Here is a 13,254-nt window from a genome sequence, read left to right on the forward strand (position 1 = left end):
AGTTAATCAAGGATGTGAAAAAATCCCTGTAATGAGAACTACAAACCACTGCTGAGAGAAATTAAAGAGGATACAAGAAGATGGAAAGATATCCCATGCTCTTGGATTGGAAGAATCAACATTGTGAAAATGTCCATACTACCCAAAGTGATATACAAATTCAATGCAATCCCCATCAAAATTCCAATGACATTTTTCTCAGAAATGGAAAAAACTATCCAGACATTTATATGGAATAACGAAAGACCACACATAGCCACAGCAATTCTGAGAAAAATAAGTAAAGCTGGAGGAATAACACTACCTGACTTTAAACTATACTACAAAGCTATAATAACCAAAACAGTATGGTACTGCCATAAAAACAGACACACTGATCAATGGAATATAAGGGAGAATCCAGAAATCAACCCACACACCTACAGCCATCTGATCTTTGACAAAGGCACCAAGCCTATACACTGGGGAAGAGACTGCCTCTTCAGCAAATGGTGCTGGGATAACTGGATATCAATATGCAGGAGAATGAAACTAGACCCATACCTCTCACCATGTACTAAAATCAACTGAGAATGGATTAAAGAATTAAATATACACCCAGAAACAATAAAACTTCTTTAAGAAAACAGGAGAAACACTTCAGGAAGTAGGACTGGACACAGACTTCAAGAATATGACCACAAAAGCATGGGCTACCAAAGGAAAAATAAACAAATGGGATTATATCAAACTAAAAAGCTTCTGCACAGCAAAAGAAACAATTAACAGAGTTAAAAGACAACCAACAGAATTGGAGAAAATATTTGCAAAATACATCTGACAAGGGATTAATATCCAGAATATGCAAGGAACTGAAACAACTTTACAACAAAAAAACAAGTAACCCAATTAAAAAATGGGCAAAATGAGCTTAATAGGCATTTCTGAAAGGAAGATATATGAATGGCCAACAGAGACACGAAAAAATGCTCAACCTTACTCAGCATTCAGGAAATGCAAATCAAAACCACACTGAGATATCATCTCATCCCAGTTAGGATGGCAAATATCCAAAAGACTGTGAATGATAAATGGTGGCCAGGTTGTGCAGAAAAAGAATTCTCATACATTGTTGGTGGGACTGCAAAATGGTGCAGCCTCTATGGCAAATGGTATGGAGGTTCCTCAAACAATTGCAGATACATCTACCATATGACCCAGCCATCCCGCTGGGTATATACCCAGAGGAATGGAAATCATCAAGTTGAAGGTATACTTGTTCTCCCATATTCATCTCAGCACTCTTTACAATAGCTAAGAGTCAGAACTAGTCCAAATGCCCATCATCAGATGAGTGGACATGGAAATAGCGGTATATCTACACAATGGAATACTACTCTGCTATAAAAAAGAATGAAATACTGCCATTTGCAATGACATGGATGGACCTAGAGAGAATCATTTTAAGTGAAACAAGTCAGGCACAGAAAGAGAAAATATCACATGTTCTCCCTTATTTGTGGGAGCTAAAAATAAATAAATAAATATGCAAACAACCAGGTGGGGGGGAGGGAAGAAGATATAACAATTACAATTCCTTGAAGTTGATATGACAAGTGAACAGAAAGGATGTTCGGAGGGAGGGGAGAGAGAGAGGAGGGAGGGAGGTTTCGGTAATTGGCCACAATAATCAACCACATTGTATATTGACAAAATAAAATAAAATTATAAATAAGTAAGTAAATAAAAGTAAGTAAGTAAGTAAGTAAGTAAGTAAGTAAGTAAGTAAGTAAGTAAGTAAGTAAGTAAAACAAAAACCAGATAAAAGATTAAATAAGATAGAAGTCTAAAGATATTTAATAATTATATAACTACAAAGGTATCCAATTGAACCAAAACATAAATCTGCCTAAATTCCAAATGAAATAACAAAATTATAAACCAGAAAACACATGATATAGATAAAAAACATAGAAAATAAACACAGTACACATAATATTTATAACATTAAAATTTATCAGTAAAATAAATGTGAATGTGCTTAACCAGCTATCAAGAGATACTAAATTTGGCTTATAAAGCAGACCCAACTATATAAGAGTGACATATAGAATGCAACAAAGAGATCCAGAGAAAAAGAAACAAGGTAAAAAAACAAAACAAAACAAAAAAACAGATTACAATCCTGATATCAATAAAGTAAAATTTAAGGGATGAAAGTATTAAATATGAAAAAGAAAGAAATCCTAGAAGTCATAAATCATAATGAACGCATAACAGTTATGGATATCTATGCACCAAATAACACAGATACTACCTTAAATGGAAGAATAATTACACATAGCCAGAAACATTAATAAGAGCATAGTTGAAGACACCAAATATTGATATGAGACACATCAAATAACAAAAATATATGACACAAAGGCCTAAATAATCAATAAGTTGGATCTTAAAAAAATATTTCTATTGGTGTTGATACCAGAGCATATAACTTCTTATATGCATATTGGACATTTACAAAAATTAACTGTATTAATTCACAAAAAGAGTATCAGAAAGTTTTGTACATAGAACAGAGAACACTCACTGGTCATAATAAAATAAACTAAAAATAAATAACAATAAAAATCTCCTTTCATCAAAAATTTAAAAAATACTTCTATTGAACAACTATTAGGGGAAAAGGGCAATGTAAAATAATTATAATATTTCTGAAATTCTGTGATGAAAGCACTCCACATTACAACCTTGGGTTACATGTAAAGGGGTGAGCTGAGAAAAATATTATAGGTTTGAACACATATAAAAATTAAAGAATAAAATAAATTTATTGAATTCCCAACTCAAGAGGCTATATTATGAGTAATAAAACAAATGAAAGGTTAAGACAGAAAATAATAAAGATAAAAGCAGAAATTAATGATGTAGAGATTTGAAAGTCAGTATATCTAATTTATAAGTCAAATCCTGGCTTTTGAGAGAAAATTAACAAAATAGATAAACCACTGGTTAACTTAATCCAAAAACAAACAAACAAACAAAAAATAGAGAGGAAGAAATCATAAATATGCAAAATAAGAAATGACAAGGATAAAGTAGCCATGGAAACAAAAAAAATTTTAAAACAGTCAAAAGAGATTACTGCTGACCTTTATGTAAATATATTTGAAGATCTAGATGCAATGGATAATTTCCTAGAGAAATACAGTTTACTTGTTTAATTGAATCCACTAGAGATAAAAAGTTTAAACAAACTTTTTTAGTTTCATTTTTATTTTTATTGTACATATTTGTGGGGTACAGTGTGTTGTTTCAAAACATGCACGTATTGTACAATAATTCACTTACAGTAGATAGCATATCCATCCCCTAATATTTATCTTTCTTTGTGGTGGTAATGTTCAGGATCCTCTTATTTACCTATTTTGAAATATACAATATAATATTATTAGCTATAGTCAGCATAGAACATCAAAACTTATTCTTCCTATCTACCTGTAACTTTGTACCCATTAACCTACTTCTTCCCCTTCCTCCAAACCCCTTCCCTTCCTAGCATATGGTAACCATTATTCTACTCTCTACTTTTGTATGAACCATTTCTTTTTCCTGATTTTATGTATGAGTGGGATCACACTTGTTTTTCTGTGCCTGGCTTACTTCAGTTAACAAGATGGTATCTAGTTGCATCCATGTTTCTTCAAATGACAGGATTTCATTTTTTTAAAATGGGTGAATAGTTTCCATTATGTACATATACCACAGGTCTTTTTTTGTTGTTTTTGTTTATTTAATCCATTCATCTGTTGATGGACATTTAAGTTGATTTCATGTCTTGGTTATTATGAATAGTGTTGCAATGAACATGATAGTGCAGATGCCTCTTTGGTATATTTATTTTGTTTCCTTTGTTTTCTGGGTCATATGGTCATTCTGTTTTAGTTTTGTGTAGGACCTCCACACTGTTTTCCATAATGGCTGCATTAATTTTCACCAACAGTGTATAAGAGTTCCCTTTTCTCTGCATCCTTGCCAGCATTTTTTTTCTGTCTTTTTGATAATAGCCATTCTAACTGAAATTAGAAGATATCTCATTGTAGTTTTAATGTGCATTTCCCTGGTGATTAGTGAGGTTGAGCATTTTTTTAATACACCTGTTAGCCATTTCCTGTCTTCCTTTGAGAAATGTCTATTCAGGCCTTTTGCCCATTATTAATAGGGTTAATTTATCAAGAAACAAACTCACAAGGGACTATCAAATATTTAAAGTACAGATAACCTTAATGCCAAATAAATTGTTTCAGAGCATGGGAAATCAAGGGAAATGTTCAAATTCTTTTTATTATGCAAAGATAGCATCAATACCTAAATATGTTAAAGAAAATACAAAAATTTAAAGTACTGATCAATGTAATATATAAACATCAATGCAAAAATGCTAAATATAATATTAGGGTACTTCAAAAAGTTTGTGGAAAAATAAAATTAAAAGATAATACAAATCTTTCCACAAACTTTTTGAAGTACTCTTGTATCAGCAATCAGAATCCATCACCACAATAAGAAAATAAAACATACCATGACACACTAGGGGTCATTTCAGGAATGTATGGCTGGTTTAAAATTTAAAAATCTATCAATGAATGCCATATTAATAGGTCTAAGGAGAAAAATAGAATCGACAAATAATTTCTTAAGACAAATATATATATGTAATAAATATTATATATATAGATATATATTAGACATATTATCTCTATATAAGTATCTGTATGTACATATTTATCCTGATGATAAAGCCTCATCTTCTTTAATGGGGAAACTCTAGAGGTATATCCATCTCATGGTCATCAAGGCAAGGATGCTGATTATATTCACTAATATTTAATATTATACTGGATGTATTAGCAAATGAAATTAGACAAGAGAAACTGATTAGAATTACACAAATTGGATAAGAGGTAAGACTATCTCTATTTGCAGGTAACAGTATACTAGAGAGTTAATGATAAAACTTAAACAATAAAACAATTCAGTAAGACAGCAGGTATAGCACTAACATATAGAAATCAATAACCTCATATTACAATTAATAACTGGGTAGGGGTTATAATAATAGAGAAGGCATATTTTCAATAATAACAACAAAGAAGATAAAATATTAGGAATAAACTTAATGAGGAATATGCCAAACCTATGTGAGAAAAACTTTATAACATCCCCAAAGTCACAAAAGTAGACTTAAGCAAATGGAAAGACAGTTCTTATTTTTGAACAGATATCACAATAATGCAGATATCAGTTCTCTCTGAGGTAATTTATAGATTTAAAGTAATCCCAATAAAAATGGCAATTTTTCACAGAATTGGCAAGTTGATAATAAAAGCTAATATTGAAAAATAAACATGCAAGAGTAGTCAGGAAAACACTGAAAAAGAAAAACTACACGAGCCCTGCCTGATATTAAAATATGCTATAAGCCCCTTTTGTTAAAAGTGTGTCATTGGTACAGACAGGCCAGTGGAATAGAGTAGGAAGTCCGGAAAGAAATCAAAGTAATGTGCAAATTTGGATTATGATTTAGGCAAGATCTCAAATTACTGGGCAAAGGTGAACTTTTTAGCAAATGCTTCTGGGATCATTAGATAGACATTAAAATAAAAAAGTAAAATAAAATCAATATCTCCAGTTTACATAAGAATTAACTCAAAGTGGATAAAAGATGTAATGTAAATTAATAAAACTATATAAATACTACAAGAAAACATCAATAAATTCCTTGTAACTTTGGTATAGGCAGACTCTCTCAACTATGCCTCAAAATCCAGATTCAGGGAAAACAAGTAATACCTTAACTACATACAAATAGAAAATATTTGTATGACAAGTTAAAGTCAAATGACAGAATGAAATAATTTGTTTGCAACATATATCTAGGATAAAATAAAATTATTCCTAATTCATATAGAACTCTTAAAAGTTGAGAAGAAAATAACCTTATAGAAACTTGGCAGAAGATGTGAACAGACAATTAACAAGGTAGATATTAAAATAGTCCTTAAATACAGTTGTCCCCCTTAATCTATGGGGGGTACATTCCAAGACTCCCGGCAGATGCCTATAACTGCAGATAGTACTGAACCCATATACACTATGTTTTTTTCCTGTACATAGATACCTATGATAAAGTTTAATTTATAAATTAGGTACAGTGAGAGATTAACAACAATAACTCATAATAAAATAGAACAAATATAATAATATACTGTAATAAAAGTTATGTTAATGTGGTTTCTCTCTCTCAAAATATCTTATTGTACTATACTCATCTGTTTTTGGATTCTGGTTGATGGCAGGTAACTGAAACCACAGAAAGTGAAACCGTGGATAAGAGGAGACTACTGAACAAGAAAAGATATTCAATCTCACTCATAATAAAGTCTAAAATTAAAATAATATTTCTCAGCTATCAAATTGGTAACAGTTGATAAACTCTGCTAGGATTGCCCCTTCCTAGCTACAGCCTGATGTTCCCCCAATGCAGTAAACTGTGGTAATTATAAATGTGGCCCGTTTGTTTCACATCTCGCAGGGATAACTGTTCTTGTCACTTAATGTCCAATATCCTAAAAGCCATTTTTTCTCGTATTTTGTCTGTCAGTTTCAGTGGGCTGGTAAATGCAGTCCTATTACTTCATCTTCCAGAAGTGGAAGTCTCTTTGATCCCAGCCACAGCTTATTGCTTGACCTGTAGATATTTACAAATCAGCAAACATCTCAAGAGGAAAAATCATCTGGAGAATGACCAGCTCACTTTTAATGAGATTTTTCTTCCTGCCAGGACCTTGGTACTTAATGTCCTAGCTGCCTTGGTTTCTTGCTGATGGATTTTAATAGCTGTTTATTTTATTGACTCAGTACTATAGTTCTTCTTAGTAGGAGGGTTGGTGTGATAAAAGCTTTTTCATTACAGGCGGAGTCAAAGACTCCACCAACATCTCTTTCTGATATGGCTTCTCCCTCATCCTTTCTAGTCTTTTCCTTGTAGAACTCTGATTAGGTATTGCTGCATATTATCAATTTTTCCTCCATGTATCTTAATGCACCTTTCATTTATACCACATTGTTCACTCTCTGTGTTGAATTATTTATTTTTTATGATACATTATTTAAGGTATTAGTCCATTTTTGTCATTTATAACAAAATACCTAAAAATTGTTGATTTATAAGAAAACAAAATTTATTTCTTACAGTTTCAGATGCTGAGAAGTCCAGAGTCTAGGGAACACATGTAATGAGGATCTTCTTTGGTGTTGACTATTGTGATGCAGGATATCACATGGCTAATGGCTGAGCAAGAGAGAGCTAACCTTTTCACTTGTCCTTTTAAAGCCATCAGAGCCACACCCATGGTCACCCATTAAACCTTCAATGGATTAATCCATTCATGAGAGTAGAATCCCTATAATCTAATCACCTCTTAAAGGCCCATCTTTCAACTACCATAATAGGATTTCCCACCCTCTAAACACTATTACAGTGAGGATTAAGTCTTCAGTACATGAACCTTTGGTGGGCACATTCAATGCACAGCATTTAGTTTATGATTTCTGTCTTTAGCTGGTTAACCTATCTATTGAGCTAAAAATTGTAAATAATATAATATATTTCCAGGGTTTCTATTTAGTCCATTTTCACATCTGACTGGGTCATGTTTGATACTCTTTTGTTTCTTTTGTTATTCTTTAGTCTCTTTTATTTCTTGAAACATGTTTTATATTTTGTGTCTGATAATTCTGTTATCTTCAGATTTTGTGGCTCTGATTCTTCAGTTTATTTTTTCTGTAGAATTCTTTTTTTAATGATTTATTTTCTTGGTGTTTTTTGATTTTCACTGTTAGATCATTTTTTTTTTAGAACTTCATCTATGGAAATTCCTAAAGCTTGGTTTTAAAGTGCAGTGTGCCACAGGGCATTTGCATTTCCTTTCACTTGGTTATGGTTGTATGACCAGCGAGGGCCATTTTTAAATTATACTTTGGACCTTTTTGGAGAAGGGGTAGCTCACAGGTAGTATCAGTTCATGACAGAAAACTTAGAGTGGTGGTTAGAAATTTTAGGGGAGGCTTTTTCCTCTTTCAAAGCTAAAACTGAGTAGAAACTTTCCTTAATTTTTATCTGTGTGTTTTGTTGTTTGTTGTTGTTTTTGTTTTGTTTTGATTTTTAGTTTGCCTCCTGGTCATGTCTTTCTTCTGAGGGTATTTGCTTTATTGAGGGTTTTTTTTACTGGTCTGACCTCCTACACTGATTGGGCACCAAGCCCTTTCTCTTATTCCTGGTATGAGCTGTTATTAGGTGTGAGTGACAGGCCTGTTAGTACTCAAGTTCCTGAATCCTTGGGATTGGAAGATGGCCCCAAACCCGTGAGAGAATAAAGGCCACAAAGCTCATCTATATTTAGATGTCATACTCCTTTGACATTTGGGGCCTCAGTTTCCCTTTTATTGCCAGCTCACTTAATTATTAAAATTATAATTTAAATTTCAACAGTTGTTGTTGAAAATGTAACTTATTATTATTATTTTTTTGACTGAAAGGGTTTGCACATCTTGCCTACCATCTAGTCTCCAATACTGGTAGAAACAGAGGTTTCTCCAACTTATGTGTCTTGTTGGAATCCAGGTCATATACTCAACAGCAAATATGAGATCTTTCACATGTTCAAAACATTTGCTTCTTCCTAAATGTCTTAAAGATGAAGAACATATTCCTTATCAAGGCACCTGATCTACTTCATGATTTGATCCTTATTTAGCATTTTGGCTTGAAAGTGTAGAACTCTTCCTTCCTATTCTTTGTTCTATTGAAACACTTGCATTTCTCTCCATATAATATGATGTGTCTTGACTTTGCTCCTTTGCTTGGTTCACTCTCCATCACAGGTTTAATTTTTGTTGATTTGCCTAACCCATACTCATCCTTAGAAATGAGGTGATGCTTTTTATAATGTTTTGTAGGAAGCATTTTTTGACCTGCCACTCTCTTCCCTTATATTTATCATATTCCATCAGCCTTCTGACTGCATCTCCTCTTTATTGAAGTTGTAGTGTTTATCATACTGAGAACATCTTGAGAGCAGCATTTTTTTTTATTTATCTCCTAATCCACGGTTCCTATTATTTCACTTTTCACATAAGTCCAATAAATGATGAATGAATGAACATTCTTGTTTAAAATCTCATTACATGATCCAGAAGTTTTACTGTTGATTTTTTCATCACTGGTTTTTACAGAGAGCATGTAAATGGTATTTCATACTTTAGGTGTTTTTTGGGAGGTATCTTCACAAAGCAGTTTCTCATATATGACCTCATATGTTAAAAGTAACATAGCCTGGATATCAAAGAGGGTTATTTAAAATTTGAAGGCTAGGTTTAGCCCTGCCCCATACCTGCTAGTTCACAAAAATCATGCAATCCCTAGTGGTTGTTAATGCTAAGATGGTAAAAATGATGTAGTATTAGCTGCTGTTTGCTGACATGACAAGTATTTCTAAATTTTTCCAATTCTCTTCATTGTGTCTTTTTCTTATTTTATAGTTATGAAAGTTTTGGTCAAGTCAAAATTAAGTTTCCTTAGTTTTTCCTGTGGTGCAGTTTGAATGCTAAAAAATCAATTTTATATTGACATTTTTCTCTTTGAGGATGCTCATTTTCTCAGTACTCTGATAAAATCAATAGAGATTTGATTATCAAAGCTTTTTTCATGATACTTTATGGAAAAAAAAGTACAAAATTTAGGGAAAAAAGTCAGATTAAAAGGCTGAGTGTATAAGGACATATTATTAGACATAGGTGTGCATTTTGGACATTGCTTTAACATACAGGAGCCAAATAGAGTGGGGTGTTTGATCTCTTTGAGACCTAGCTATATTGGTCAATGAAGGGATACATAAAAGAAAAGAATTCAGACAGGAAATATGCAACAAACACAGAGTTCATAGTGTGCCTAAGCTTATCTCAAAAAAAGTAGCAGAGGTGTTTTGAACTAATATTTTTTAAAAATTGAGAAGAAATTTAAATAACATACAGTTAAATTTTCAAAGTGTACAATTCAGTGGCATTTAGTGCATTCACAGTGTTGTGAAACCAAAACCTCTTTCTAGTTTCAAAACTTTTTCATCACCCCAGAAGAACACCCTCACCTTGTACTCAATAAGTAATCACATTATTTCCTCTGTGGATTTGCCTATTCTCCATAGATCACATAAGAGGAATCATAAAATATGACCTTTTGTGTCTGGCTTTTTTCACTTAGCATAATGTTTTAAGGTTCGTCCAAGTTATAACATGCATCAGTACTTCATTTCCTTTTATGACTGAATAATATTACATTGTACACATATATGACTATTTGCTTATCCACTCCTCTGTTGATGAATGTTTGGGTTGTTTATAACTTTTGGCTACTGCAAATAGTGTTGCTGTGAAGTTTCATAAACAATTATTTATTTGAGTATCTATTTTCATTTCCTTGGGGTGTATACATAGGAGAGAAGTTTCTGGGTTGTATTGCAATTGTATATTTAATCTTTTGAGGAATCATCAAACTGTTTTCCACAATAGCTGTACCATTTTACACTCCCATGTGGAAAGTATGAAAGTTTGTATTTCTCCACATCTTTGCTAACACTTATTTTCTGGTTTTTGATTATAGTCATTCTACTGGATGTGAAGTAATACATCATCATGGTTTTGATTTGCATTTCCTTCATGGCCAAATATGTTGAAACTTTTCTTTTTTTTTATATGCTTGTTAGCCATTTGTATATCTTCTTTAGAGAAATGTCTACTCAAGTGATTTTCTCATTATTTAATTGGGTTGATTGCCTTTTTTGTTGATGAGTTTAAGTGTCCTTTATATATTCTGGATATTAAACCTTTATCAGATATATGATTTGCAAATATTTTCTCCCATTCTGAAGATTGTCTTTTCACTTTCTTGATAATGTCCTTTGATGCACATAAGTTTTTATTTTTAAGAAGACCATTTATCTGTTTTTTCTTTTGTTGCTAATGCTTTTGGTGTCAAATCTCAGAATTCATTGCTAAATGCAAAGTCATGAAGATTTACCCCTATGTTTTCTTGTAATAGTTTTATGGTTTTAACTCTTACTTTTAGGTCTTTTACTCTTTTGGGGTTAGTTCTTGCATATGGTATGAAGTAGGGGTACAGATTCTTTATTTGCAAGTGCTTATCTAGTTGTACCAGTATAGTTTTTTGAAGAGTATTCTTTTCCTTTGAATGGTGTAGTGGATTGAATTATGTCCCCCCAAAACTCACTGAAGCTTGAATAGTATCCCCAAGTTTTATGTATTAGAAACTTAGGCCCCACTGTGACAGTTAAGAGGGTGGGAAATCCTATTATGGTAATTGAAAGGTAGAGCCTTGAAGAAGTAATTGGATTGTAGGATCGTGCAGTTGTGAATGGATTAAAAATGTTGGTCAGGGGCATGATTCTGAGGGCTTTACAAGAAGAGGAGAGTCTGTCTCTCTTCTTCCACCATCTTGCAACGTGAGACCCCTGGGTCACTGTTGCCACCAGCAGATGGATTTGTACTTCCCAGCCTCAGAAACTGTAAGCAATAAATTTCATTTGCTCCATAAAATACTCACTTCCAGGTATTTTGTTATAAGCGATAGAAACAGACTAATACAAGTGATCTTGGAACCCTTATTAAAAGCAATTGGTCATAGATGTATCAGTTTATTTCTTGACTCTCAATTCTATTTCATTGGTCTGTAAGTTTATCCTTATGTCAGTACTACATTATACAGATGATGCTTTGCTTACATTTGGGATATTTGCATGAGCATTTCCTCAAAGAAGGACAGCCTTCCCCTTTTTCAGACTACCAAATGACAGAAAAAGGGCATAATGGTGTATCCCTACCTTTCCTAGTTCTAATGCCTGCCAGTTACCTATGAGAAGGGATGGAAAGAGATGGGTGATCACATCCATATTATCAAATTGTGTTATGATACTGTAGTAGAAAGCAAGTGGGCTTTGTAGTCCAACATATTTAGAGTGAAGTCCCAGTTACAGCTATAACATCTTGGGCATGTAGGTTTAACCTCTTTGAACCTTAGTCCATACTTCTGTTAAAGTGAATAACAAAATACCTATCCTGTAGTATTTCTTTGATAAGTAGGCATAATAAATGTAAATTTCCCTTTGTTCAGTGCCAGACACAAAATAGTTATAGAAAAAAGGCTATTAATAATAGTTTTTTTTAAAACAGAACATTATGTGGGGTATGATTCTAAACTTTGTAAAATGATCTGCAAAACTTGGAAAAGCAGCCTATCTTATCCATTTCAGAAGATGCTCCTTAGGAAAATGACATTTTACCAACTAATCATTACATTTTGGCTTTGAGTATCAGGAGTTAACTTCTTTCCATTCAGATGCCAGCAGGTGTGTGTGTGTGTGTGTGCATTCATATGTGTGTGTGTGTGTGTGTAGATCTCTGTGAGTATATCTATTGTTTGCTTTTGTTTTACATGCTGAGTCTGTAATCCTTGGTGTCAGGCAGTCTTTTATTAGTATGCTGTATAAATGTGCCAGAGGTCTATGAAAGAGTGTGCTGCGTATCCATAAAAAATAAAGAGAAGTAATGCCATTGCTGGCAGCTGAATAAATGGGGGTATTCTAACTACCATTCCCAGACTATCTAGGCTTCAGATTTATATCCAAGCCACTTTTTAATGTAATTGAATTGTAGATAAGAGAACTTTTAGAGCCAATTTTATTTTTTGAAAGAAATTATTTGATTTCCATTGCTTCTCTGGCACCAGGAACATTATTACTAGGGTATGGTATCTGCAGAGAGCCAGAGATTTGCACACAGTTAGACTTGGGTTCAAGTGCTTGTGCCGCCACTCTCTGGCTGTATAATCTGGAATCACTTTACTTCCTGAAACCTTGGTTCTCATTTGTACAAGAAAAAGAATAATTACTTCATAGGGCTAATTGTAAGAACAAAATGCAATCATTGAAGTGAAAGTGCTTTTTGAACCATACAGCACCACGCACCTGACCTCTCATCATCAACATTTAGTACCACTTATAAAACTGGAATTTTAAATTAGGATAGCACCTTACAGGCCACTTTGCTTACTACCGGCCATTGAATTTGCCTCACTAGCAAAGCTTGTATACTGCTTTGTTGAGTAGTCATATTTATAGCTTACAATGGATCCTTGGATGT

The sequence above is a fragment of the Cynocephalus volans genome, chromosome 8, assembly GCF_027409185.1.
Source record: "Cynocephalus volans isolate mCynVol1 chromosome 8, mCynVol1.pri, whole genome shotgun sequence".
In the NCBI taxonomy this organism is placed as follows: Eukaryota; Metazoa; Chordata; class Mammalia; order Dermoptera; family Cynocephalidae; genus Cynocephalus; species Cynocephalus volans.